We start from the raw sequence: 12686 nt of genomic DNA, 5'->3' as shown, positions 1-12686 counted from the left end.
AGAACACTGTAAACCAACTATAATGGAAAAAATAAAAATCATTTAAAAAAAGTCACACATAAATTATATTCAAATTAAAAAATAAATAAATAAAACAGGGCTGAACCCAGTGACCTCAAGGACAAGGCAGTTAGAATACTGTTTGCATGGAGTTCCCATCATGGCACAGTGGAAACGAATCCAACGAGGAACCATGAGGTTGCGGGTTCGATCCCTGGCCTCGTTCAGTGGGTTGAGATCTGACATTGTTGTGAGCTGTGGTGTAGGTCGAAGACACAGCTCAGATCTGGCGTTGCTGTGGCTGTGGCTGTGGTGTAGGCCGGCAGCTACAGCTCTGATTCAACCCCTAGCCTGGGAACCTCTGTATGCTGCAGGTGCGGCCCTAACAAGACAAAAGAAAAAAAGAGACACTAGGAAAGGCTTTGGAGGAATTCCCTGGTGGATCAGTAGGTTAAGGATCTTGGCTTGTTACTGCTGTGCCTCAGGCTGCTGCTGTGGCATGGGTTCAATCCCTGGCCTGGAGGGGGGGAAAGGAAAGGCTTCAGAAAGGGATGTGTCCAGGGCAGGGTGGAGGTGATTTGGCAAACTATTGCCTTTGGAGACTTTAGGGTACCCAGGACCGTCATTCCCCACTCCTATTCCTGAGCCCCAAGAAGAACAGAGTTTTCATCTATAGCAGCAACAACCGTGATATTTTGGGGTTCTCTTTAAAATGCACGTTAGGGATTTCCCATTGTGGTGCAGTGGTTAACGAATCCTACTGGGAACCATGAGGTTGCGTGTTCGGTCCCTGCCCTTGCTCAGTGGGTTAAGGATCCGGTGTTGCCGTGAGCTGTGGCGTAGGTTGCAGACGCGGCTTGGATCCCGCGTTGCTGTGGCTCTTGAGTAGGCCGGTGGCTACAGCTCCGATTCGACCCCTAGCCTGGGAACCTCCATATGTCATGGGAGCGGCCCAAGAAATAGCAAAAAGACAAAAAAAAAATGCACGTTAGGATATTTGAGGCTCTGAGAATTCCTGCATTTTAACTTCATTTTAACTTGGCACTTTCTAGACACTGGCCCTGCCCTGGGGTAGATGCCCTTAGCACTGACTTGCAGCAGAATCTTGTGTTATAACAATTATCATCAATCGATGGAGCCAGGTTGCCTGGAGTTTGCGGACTCAGAAAGCTTGGAGCTGCTTCTAAGTCACTGACCAGCGTCACCCAACTAGGAAGTGATCAGCCTCAAAACCCAGCTGTAGAGCCTGAGCTCTGAGGTAGCAGAAATTGTGCACATCTCTCTCAGACCTTGTCTAGAAGTTCCCCAGGGTGTCTCTGCCAAGTCGTCCTCAGTGGGATTCCCCGACCTTGTGTACTACATATACTGCACTGTAGGTTCGTGGTAGAGCCATTGGTGCCCACCAACAGCCTCTCTCCCCTGCCTGTCATCTCCGCCTTCTGTCTCCAATGCCTTCCCCAATTAGGCACAGGATCCCTCCATCCTTGTGGCCAGGGTGATGCCCAGGGAGTGGGCGATCCCCTCCGGAACAGGCCAGCCCCTGAGCTAATGCCATGGGCATCTTTGTTCTAGGTTGTGTTTCCAGATGCTGAAGAGATGGGCAGTGGGAAAGAGCCCTCATCTGCCCCAGGAGAGTCAGAGAATGGGCCCAGATGCAGAGAAGCATTAGAGCAGGGCTCCCTGGAGCTCGGCACCCAGGAGCAGAGGCAGCCAGCAGGACCAAGGTGAGCTGGGGGCTTCCCAGAGAGCAGGCCCAGGAGAGAGCCCCCTGTGACCCACCTGGTATGGAGAGGGGAGAGAGAACTCCCAGAATAAGGTGGATCCACCCAATCACAGCCCCGTCCTTCTTTTTCACAGCATGACCCACCCAAAATAATACTATTTCATGTTGGCCTTTTGTCCGAGCTCCCCCACTAGACCAAAAACTTCTGTTATGGGTCTTGTTTAAGGGTTATTTATGTGCTTTGTTCAACCTCAAGCCCCTCATGCCTGGGACTCTGCCGAGCACACAGTAGTTGATCAATAAATACATATTCACTGAATTCCTAGAATGAACAAAAGAGAAGCCGAGATGCACGGAAACATACATTTATGTGGTATTATTATTATTGTTATTATTTTCTAAGTAATGTAAGTATTTATTAACTTGTCTGCAGTGAGAATGTATTCTTTTTAAAAAGAGAAAATGAGAAATTCCCTCGTGGCACAGCAGGTTAAGGATCTGGTGTTGTCACTGCTGTGGCTTGGGTTGCTGCTGTGTTGTAGGTTCAGTCCCTGGCCCAGGAACTTCCACATGCTGCAGGCGCAGCCAAAATGAGAGAGAAAATAGAGAGACCCAGAGAGAGGCAAAGTGAAAGACTTGAGAGGCTGGCCGGCTAATCATTTGAAGTTTATTATAACCAAAAACCTCTAAATAGTCTCTTCTACATGAAAAGTTAGGGGAATCAATCAAATCCAGGTTGGAGCATCCTTGAGAGAAGTACTGCATACCGTGCTGGGGGAAATATAAGCCACTTCTCCCTCCCTCCCTTCCTTCCTTGCTTTCTTTATCTTTTTGTCTTTTTAGGGCCGCATCTGGAGGTTCCCAGGCTAGGGGTCTAATCAGAGCTGCAGCTGCCAGCTTCCGCCACAGCCACAGCCACAGCAACACCAGGTCCGAGCCACGTCAGCAACCTACACCACAGCTCACAGCAATGCCAGATTTTTAACCCACTGAGGGAGGCCAAGGATCGAACTGGCAACTTCGTGGTTCTTAGTTGGAGTCATTTCCACTGAGTCACAACGGGAACTCCTCTTTCTTTCTTCTTCCTTCCTTCCTTCTTTCTGTCTTTTTTTTTTTTTTTTTTTTGTATTCTTAGGGCCACATTTATGGCATATGGAGGTTCCCAGGCTATGGGTTGAATCGGAGGTACAGCTGCCAGCCTACTCCACAGCCACAGCAACACCAGATCCGAGCCACATCTGGGACCTATACCACAGCTCACAGCAATACTGGATCTTTCACCCACTGAGCAAGACCAGGGGTCAAACCGTATCCTCATGGATACTTGGGTTCGTTACCACTGAGCCACGGCCAGAACTCTGGAAATGTAAACTGTTTCAAAACGTCTGCTGACACAACTTGGCAATTTGTTTAAACTGCCTTTATTTTTTTATTATTATTATTATTATTTTGTCTTTTTGCTATTTCTTGGGCCGCTCCCATGGCATATGGAGGTTCCCAGGCTAGGGGTCGAATCGGAGCTGTAGCTACCGGCCTACGCAAGAGCCACAGCAATGCGGGATCCGAGCCGCGTCTGCGACCTACACCACAGCTCACGGCAACGCCGGATCATTAACCCACTGAGCAAGGGCAGGGGCCGAACCAGCAACCTCATGGTTCCTAGTCGGGTTCGTTAACCACTGCGCCACGACGGGAACTCCCCTAAACTGCCCTTAAACTGTCATTTTTTTTCCTTTTGGCCACAGTATACAGATGCTTGATATGGGATCTCAGTTCCCAGATCAGGGATCAAGCCCAGGCAGCAGTGGTGCAAGCCCTGAATCCTAACCACTAGGCCACCAGGGAACTCCCCAAATCACTTGATGGCTATCTTTACTCTCATCTATTTCTAGAAATATGCCCTCAGGAAATAACAGAGATTCAGGCAAAGCTTTATACACAAAGGTTTCCATGGTCACATTATTTTAAGTACTAAAAAATTGGTAACACCAGCATGCACTAAATGTCAACAACAGAGACATGGTTAAGTAAATTACGGTTATCTATAAAACAGGAATTTTATACTCTGATTGAAGAGCATGTTGGGAGTTCTTGCCGTGGCGCAGTGGGTTAATCCAGTTTCACCAGCTCAGTTCACTATGGAAGTGTGGGTTCAATCCCCAGGCCTGCACAGTGGATCCAGAGTTTGCACAGCTGTGGTGAAGGTTGTAGCTGTGGCTTGGATTCAATCCCTGGCCAGGAACTTCCGTATGCATTGGATGCAGCCATGAAAAAAAAATTAAAAATAACAAGCATGCTTATGAAAGACTTCTGGCATAAGAGAAACTTAGATTATAATGTTCATTGGAAAAAGATTGCGGAGTTCCCATGGTGACAGAGCAGAAACGAATCCAACTAGTATCCATGAGGATGCAGGTTCAATCACTGGCCTCACTCCGTCGGTTAAGGATCCGGTGTTGCTGTGAGCTGTGGTGTAAGTCACAGACATGGCTCAGATCTGGGGTTGCTGTGGCTGTGGTGTAGGCCGGTAGCTGTAGCTCCGATTAGACCCCTAGCCTGGGAACTTCCATACATCACAGGTACAGCCCCCTCCCAAAGAAAGAAAACAAAATTGTATTCGTGAAATAACTATGTAAAATTATGCAATTATTTGAAGATGGTATTTAAATTCATCCCCATGAAAAATATGGATGTATCTCCTTAGGAAGAAGGCTGGAGGAAATACTCCAGAATATTAAAATGAGATCAGAGAGACACAGGTTCAAATCCAGAGCCATCAACTTTAGTGTAATGACCTGAGGCTCAAGTCTCCCAACCTCTCTGAATCCCAGTTCTCTTTCTTTTTCCTTTTTTTCTAAAAAGCAATAAGTAATCATAAAAATATTGCATCCTAACTCTCTTAAGCATTGACTTCAAAGTCTGTGATTGGAGGAATTCACGTTAGGCCGTATTGTTTCTCTTAGGCATTGAGTATGCATCTTTGGGCTGCCTAGCCCCTATGCGGGTGCTCTGGGAACTACAAAATGTGTAAGAATATAAAACATGCCCCATTCTGGGAGCTGAGATGTCCCTTTGTTCTTCCCAGGATGAAGCAGTCATCTGGGGCTCCCCAGGAAGGGCCCTGGGAGCTGCAAGCTGGCCAGGATCAGGCCGTGCCAGGAAGTGAGCTGGGGGTGCCACCTTCCACGGTCCCTGTGGCACAGGAAGGGCTTCAGCAGCAGGGTTCGGGGAAGGAGTCTGAGGACCAGCAGGGGAGCCAGCAGAACCCAGGGACAGTGGAGGGCCAGGCCCCCGAGAGCTGCCAGGTAATGTCCAAGGAGACCCGAGCAGGAGCGTATAGAATGACTGACCCTCAGGGGAGGTGTAAGGGCAGGGAATTGTTGAAGGCAGGGAAGAGACGGGGGTTCTGCGTAAAATTGAAATTGGGGGAGTTCCTCTTGTGGCTCATGAAGAACCTGACTAATATCCATGAGGATGTGGGTTACATCCCTGGCCTCCTTCAGTGGGTTAAGGATACAGTGTTGCCAGAAGCTGTGACCTAGGTTGCAGATGAGGCTCCTATCCAGTGTTGCTGTGGCTCTGATTTGACATAACCCCTGGCCTGGGAACTTCCATGTGCCACAGGTGTGGCCATAAAAAGAGAGAGAGGAAAAAAAAAAGGAGTTCCCATTGAGGTGCAGCAGAAACAAACCTGAGTAGTATCCATGAGGACTTGGGTTCGATCCCCGGCCTTACTCAGTGGGTTAAGGACCTGGCACTGCCTTGAGATGTGGTGTAGATCGCAGACTCAGCTTGGATCCCAAGTTGCTGTGGTTGTGGTGTAGGCTGGCAGCTGTAGCTCCAATCTGACCCCTAGCCTGGGAACTTCCATATGCTGTGGGTGTGGCTCTAAAAGGACAAAAAAAAAAAAGAATGAGAGAGAGAAGGAAATTGGGGCATGTGAGTTTAACAAAGCTCAAACAGTTTTTTGGGAGTTCCCATTGTGATTCAGTGGTTAACAAATCTGACTAGGAACCATGAGGTTGTGGGTTCGATCCCTGACCTCAATCAGTGGGTTAGGGATCCGGCATTGCCGTGAGCTATGGTGTAGGTTGCAGAGGCAGCTTGGATCCCATGTTGCTGTGCCTCTGGCGTTGGCCAGCGGCTACAGCTCCAATAGGACCCCTAGCTTGGGAACCTCCATATGCCGCAGGTGTGGCCCTAAAAAGACAAAAAAATCCCCCAAAGGTCAATTATTTTTTAATGTTAGGCTATTCTAGCATCTGTTTCTTAGCTGCTGAATTGTAAGAGATGGTTATAGTGTAGTGCCTCTTCCAAACTTATTTGACTGTAAAGTATATTTTAATTTATTTTTATTTTAAGATTTAGGGATTTTTTTTAAAAAAACCGCTTTGGTACACACTTGTGCATACTTCAAATGTGCAGTTAGATGTTTGGATGTATGTGTACACCCACCTCACCACAATTAAGGAAACAAACACACCTGTCACCCCCCCACAGCTTCCTGTGCCCCTTTGTCATATCTCCTCCCACTCATCCCTGTCCCCAGACAACCATTGATCTACATTCTATCGCTAAAAATTTGTATTTCCCAGAATTTTCCGTAAATGGAAGCAGACATACAGAAGAGTGATTGTTTTGAGATTCAGCTCCGTGATTGTGAGGATGAATATTTTATTCTTTTGTTGCTGAGTAATATTCCATTGTATGGAGATGTTCCAATTTCTTGTCCTGCTGGATAGCACAGGGAACTATATTTAATATTTTGTGATAGGGAGTTCCCATTGTAGCTCAGTGGAAACGAATCTGACTAGCATCCTTGAGGACGTAGGTTCGATCCTTGGCCTTGCTCAGTGGGTTAAGGATCCGGCATTGCCATGAGCTGTGGCTTAGATCACAGATACGGCCTGGATCTGACGTTGCTGTGACTATAGCTATGGCCAGTGGCTACAGCTCTGATTCAGCCCCTAGCCTGGGAACCTCTATATGCCACAAGGGTGGCCCTAAAGAGACAAAAAAAAAAAAAATCCTTTGATAAACCATAATGGAAAAGAATATGAAAAAGAATGTGTTTATATGTTCAAAGAAATTAATGCAACATTGTAAATCAACTATACTTCAATAAAATAGATTAAAACAAATAAAACCCCACAATTTCTTCATTCTTTTACCTATTGATGGATATTTGATTTGTTTGAACTTTGGACTCTTACGAATAAGGAACATTCCTGTCTATGTGTACACGTACTTCCATTTTTTGGGGGCAAATAAATGCCATAGAGTAGAATGGACCATATGGTATTTGTATATGTGACTTGTTAAGAAACTGCCAAACTTGGGAGTTCCCACTGTGGCTCAGAGGGAACAAACCCAACTGGTATCTATGAGAATGCGGATTCAATCCCTGGCCTCGCTCAGTGGGTTAAGGATCCAGCGTTGCTGTGGCTGGGGCGTAGGCCTGAAGCTGCAGCTCTGTTCGACCCCTACCCTGGGAACTTCCATATGCCTCAGGTGTGGCCCTAAAAAGACAAAAAAAAAAAAAAAAAAAAAAAAGGAAAGAAAGAAAGAAAAGAAACTGCCAAACTTTTCGCCAGAGTGGTTGTCCGTTTTCCATCTCTGTCAGCAACATACGAGAATTCCAGTTGCTCCACTCCCTCCCCCAAACTTGGTGTGGTCAGTTTTTAATTCTAAGCATTCTCATACGTACATAGCGAAATCTCATTGTGGTCTTTACCTTCATTCTCCTAATCACTAATCCCGTCGAGGATCTTTTCATGCGCGTACAGGCCATTTGTGTATCTTTGGAGAAATGTCTATCCAAATACTTTGCCCATCATTTTCACAGAATTAGTCAGTTTATTGTTGAGGTTGTAAGAGTTCTTTGGGTGACCTGGATACCAGATTGTTATCAGATCTATGATTTACAGCCCACTTTATGGATTGTGTTTTTACTTTCTACCCTTTTTTTAAAAATTGGGTTGTTTTCTTATTTTTGAGTTTTGCGTTCTTATGTATTCTGAATACAAGTCCTTTATCATATATGTTAATTTCAAATGTTTTCTCCCAGTCTGTGAACTGTCTTTTCCAAAAGTTCTCTTAACAGTGACTTTCAAAAAACAGAACTGCAGCGACTATGCCTGATCCTTAACCCACTGTGCTGTTTGGGAACTTCCAGTTCTTGATTTTGATGAAGTCTAGTTTATCCATTTTTTCTTTATGGCTGTGCTTCTGGTGTTATTTTCTGGAGATCTTTACATAATTCAGAGTCACAGGGGATTTTCTCCTATGTTTTCTTCAAGAAGTTTTATTGTTTTAGGTTTAACATGTAGGTTTATGACCCATCTTGAGTTAGTTTTTGTATATGGTCTGAATGTTGGATCTGGGTTCTTCTTTTGCATTTGGCTGTCCAGTCATCCCAGCACCAACCTTTCTGTTGATTTTGCATCTTTGTCAAAAATCAATTGACCACATATGTGTGAGTCGGTCTCTCTACTTTTGTTTCATTCATCTATTTATCTGTTTTTATTCCAACACCACACTGTCTGTTTTTGTTTGTTTGTTTGTTTGTTTTAGAGCCAAACCCACAGCATATGGAAGTTCCCAGGCTAGGGGTCGAATTGGAGATGTAGCTGCCAGCCTACACCACAGCCATAGCCACACCAGATCCGAGCCATGTCTGCAACCTATACCACAGCTCATGGCAACGCCGGATCCTTAACCCACTGATCGAGGCCAGGGATCAAACCCACGTCCTCATGGATACTACTTGGGTTCATTAGCTGTTGAAGCATGACGGGAACTCCCAAGCTGTGTTGATTATAGCAACTTAATAAAGTCTTGGAATCAGTTAGTGCAAAAACCCGCTTTGGCACAATATTGTACATCAACTATGCTTTAATTTTAAAAATTAAAAAAAAAATCCCCTTTGCAGGGAATGTCATGAGGGCTCTTGTTCTTTTAAACGTCCCTTGGGAAATCCTACTTAAAGAGGACCGTCTCACTTTCTCCGGGCTCCCATTGTATCGCACAGAGAAGCATGGGTTCTGACCTCAGGTCAGCCATGCATCCTCTGGGCCCCAATTTCCTCATCCTTCAAAGTGGGGGAATGTGTGCTCCCTTCTAGGGGTGCTGGGAGACCTTGGTAAGATAATACTTGCAGTGCTCGGACCAGAGTAAGTGGTGACAGCTGGTCTCTGAGTGAGTATTGAGGTTCACCTGAGAGCCAGGACAGAGCTCCCCATCTTGAGGTCCTTGTCCTTGGCAGGGCCCAGAGAGTCAGCCCACCCCAGGGCACCTGGCAGCGAGTGAGTCAGACGTAGTGCAGCCTTGTTGCACCTTGGACAGCTGTGGGCAGCAGCAACCGGGGGGCAAGCCCTGCGAGGAGGCGGACACCCCACCCACCGGGCCACAGGGTGCTCTGCCACAGCGTGGCCCAGGGGGACATGACAACAGTTCCCAGGAAGCAATGCCCATGGCAACTCTGGAGGAAAAGACGGCTCACTCTTCCCCACCGTCTACACCAAGACCTAACACACCCAAAGAAAGGTAAGGAATCCTCTGATGCCCCCCCCACCCCATTCCCTGACCCAACAAGATTGCTTTTCTGCTAAGTTACAAGTGAGGTGAATTCTAGTCCTGATAGTGTTATTATTATTATTCTTTTTTGTCACTTTAGGGCCGCACCCATGGCATGTGGAGGTTCCCAGGCTAGGGGTCTAATTGGAGCTGTAGCCTCCGGCCTATGCTAGAGCTGCAGCAATGCCAGACCCGAGCCATGTCTGCAACCTACACCCCACCACAGCTCACGGCAACGCCGGATCCTTAACCCACTGAGCAAGGCCAGGGATCGAACCCACGTCCTCATGGATACTGGTCGGGTTTGTTAACCACTGAGCCATGATGGGAACTCCTAGTCCTGATGATCGTGACATGATGTGGGATCTTGATCAAGTCATGCCTCTCTGGGCCTCCATTTCCCCATCTGTATAATAGCTCTGATACCAAAATTCCTTGGTTCCATGGGCCTATTTTCTTTTTCTTTTTGCTTTAGGGCTGCACCTGCGGCACATGGAGGTTCCCAGGCTAGGGGCCTAGGCCACAGCCCCAGCAATAGCAGATACAGATCCAAGCCACGTCTGTGACCTACACCACAGCTCATGGCAACACCAGATCCTTAGCCCACTGAGCAAGGCCAGGGATCGAACCTGTGTCCTCATGGATGCTGGTCAGATCTGTTTCTGCTGAGCCACCAAGGAACTCCCAATGGGCCTATTTTCAATCACCATGTTCCCATAAGGAGCGAGAGGTCCTTCTGAGATTAGAAGGCCAGGAGGAAGAAGCTGGGGTTGTGGACCTGAGCATCCTGGGGACAGGGTGCGAGGGGCAAGCCTTGAGCTGAGCCCTTCTCCCACCCGGGGTTTCTCCCTTGTTTAGGGACCAGGCTGTGGAGATCCAGCCAGCACTGGGGTCTGCTCCTCCACTTGTAAGTAGAGCCATAGTGGGAATGGGGATGGGGGGCGGGCGGGGGGGAATCAGGCAGAGGAAGAGGACAAAGGCAGAAATGGGACAGTATTCGGAGTCAAACTGGGGAAGGTGTGAGTGTGCACACGTATGTGCATGCATGTGTGTGTTTGCATCTTGTGTGTGCATCTTGGGTGGGGGTCAAGGATGCTCTTACACTCTGGAGCCCTTGGATTCCCCCCAGATTATGGCTGTTTTTCCACATCAGTATGAATTTTTTCCATCCATTTGCTGTTAGTCACAGCACACATCCCAAAGCTTCCCTGAACACCTAGCAGGCTCCCATCCCCCTCCCAGCCATCCCCAACTCTGCAAACTCTGCCACTTCCTAGTTGGGTTTTTTTGTTTTGTTTTGTTTTTTTGTCTTTTTGCTATTTCTTGGGCTGCTCCCGTGGCATATGGAGTTTCCCAGGCTAAGGGTCTAATCGGAGCTGTAGCTGCCAGCCTATGCCAGAGCCACAGCAACGCGGGATCCGAGCCGCGTCTGAGACCTACACCACAGCTCATGGCAACCCTGGATCCTTAACCACTGAACGAGGCCAGGGATTGAACCTGCATCCTCATGGATACTAGTTGGGTTCGTTTCCCCTGAGCCATGACAGGAACTCCACTTCCTAGTTCCTTGACTTGACTAGGCAACTCGTGAATACAGACGTCATCATCTGCCTGGTGGAAAGGTAGATTGGAAAAAGAGCAATCAAAAGAGCCTTTAAGGAGTATGATCTATAAAAGTATTGAACCACTATGTCATATACTTAAAACTAGTATAATATAAATCAACTATACTTCAGGGTTTTTAAATTTTTTTAAATTTTTTTATTACTCAATGAATTTATTACATATATAGTTGTACAATGATCATCACAATCCAATTTTATAGGATTTCCATCCCACAACCCCAGCGCATTGCCCCACCCCCCAAACTGTCTCCTTTGGAAACCATAAGTTTTTCAAAGTCTATGAGTCAGTATTTGCTCTGCGAAGAAATGTTATTTTTTTTTTTTTGAATGAGACTTTAGAGTTCTCTTGTGGCACAGAGGGTTAAGAATCTGACATTGTCACTGCAGCAGCTTGGATCCTTGCTGTGGCATGGGTTTGATCTCTGGTCTAGGGAACTTTCATATGCCATGGGCACAGCCAAAAAAAAAAAAAAATGAGGCTTTAAGTCTGAGGTCTGAGCATCAGGTGGTACATTAACTGAGGTGGTGACACCGGGGAAGGAGCAAACAGGAAGAACCTAATTTTGGTCCCAGGAGGCTCAAAAGGCTGCAGTGACACACCCAAGGTCACAACTGGTTAAGTGGTAGGTTCATGTTCTAGACACCCAAGAAGAAATGTTGGAAGGACGTCTGGGGTCGGGAAGGACGGGGAAGTTGGGATGGGAGATGTGAATGTGAGAAAAATGGGGGTAACATCAGGAGAGGCAATAGGGAGAAGGAAGACAAATTCCCAGGTCCCCAGCACATTCAGAAACGGAGGAAGGGCGAGGAAGAGCTGGTGAAGGAAGCTGCTGGATACTCAGGGAGAGAGCCAACTGGTGAAAGTGGAAGTCTGAAGAAGGATGGAGGGGTCGTCTGTGTCTTTCACCCCCGAGGGGTCGGTTCTGGGGGGACCAGAGATCTGACCACCGCCTTGCAAGAGTCTGGCTGGGGAGTGGTGGCTGAAGCTGGACTGGAGATAGGAGCAGAGTGGAGATGGAGCACAAGCCAACTCTTTCAAGGAGTTTTGCTCTAAAGGGAGAGCAGAGAACTGAGTAGCTGGAGGGCTTTGTGTGAGTATCAGGAGAGCTTTTTCTATTAAAGAAGAAAGACCATATAGTGTGTTTACATGCTGATAGGAGTAACCTCGAAGAGATGGTAGTGCTGATGCTTTAGGAAGAGCAGGCCTGCGGTAAGAGCTACATCTTTTTTTTCCTTTTTTTTCTAGGGCCGCACCTGCCACACATGGAGGTTTCCAGGCTAGGGCTCGAATCGGAGCTACAGCTGCTGGCCTTATACCACAGCCACAGCAACACCAGATCTGAGCCACATCTGCGATCTATACCACAGCTCACGGCAACGCTGGATCCTTAACCCACTGAGCAGGGCCAGGAATTGAACTTGTGTCTTCATGGATACTAGTCCGGTTCGTTTCTGCTGTGCCACAATGGGAACTGCAAGAGCGACATCTTTGAATGGGAAAAAGAGCTGGGTTGGAGCCTGCGTGGCAGGGCCTGGGTGGGGGTAGGCAGAGACAACACATCCCATAATTGGAGGGATGATGCAGGAGGTGCTGACTTGGCTGAACTAATTAGTGGGGATTTATCGAGTGCCTACCACATGCTGGCTGCTGGGTGGATGTGCACAAAGAGGCAGAGGAGGCGTTCCCATCGTGGGTCAGCAGAAACAAATATGGCTATTATCCACCAGGACGCAGGTTTGATTCCTGGCCTTGCTCAGTGGGT

The sequence above is a fragment of the Phacochoerus africanus genome, chromosome 8 (assembly GCF_016906955.1).
Source record: "Phacochoerus africanus isolate WHEZ1 chromosome 8, ROS_Pafr_v1, whole genome shotgun sequence".
NCBI lineage: Eukaryota > Metazoa > Chordata > Mammalia > Artiodactyla > Suidae > Phacochoerus > Phacochoerus africanus.
This window is presented reverse-complemented; position numbering follows the sequence as displayed.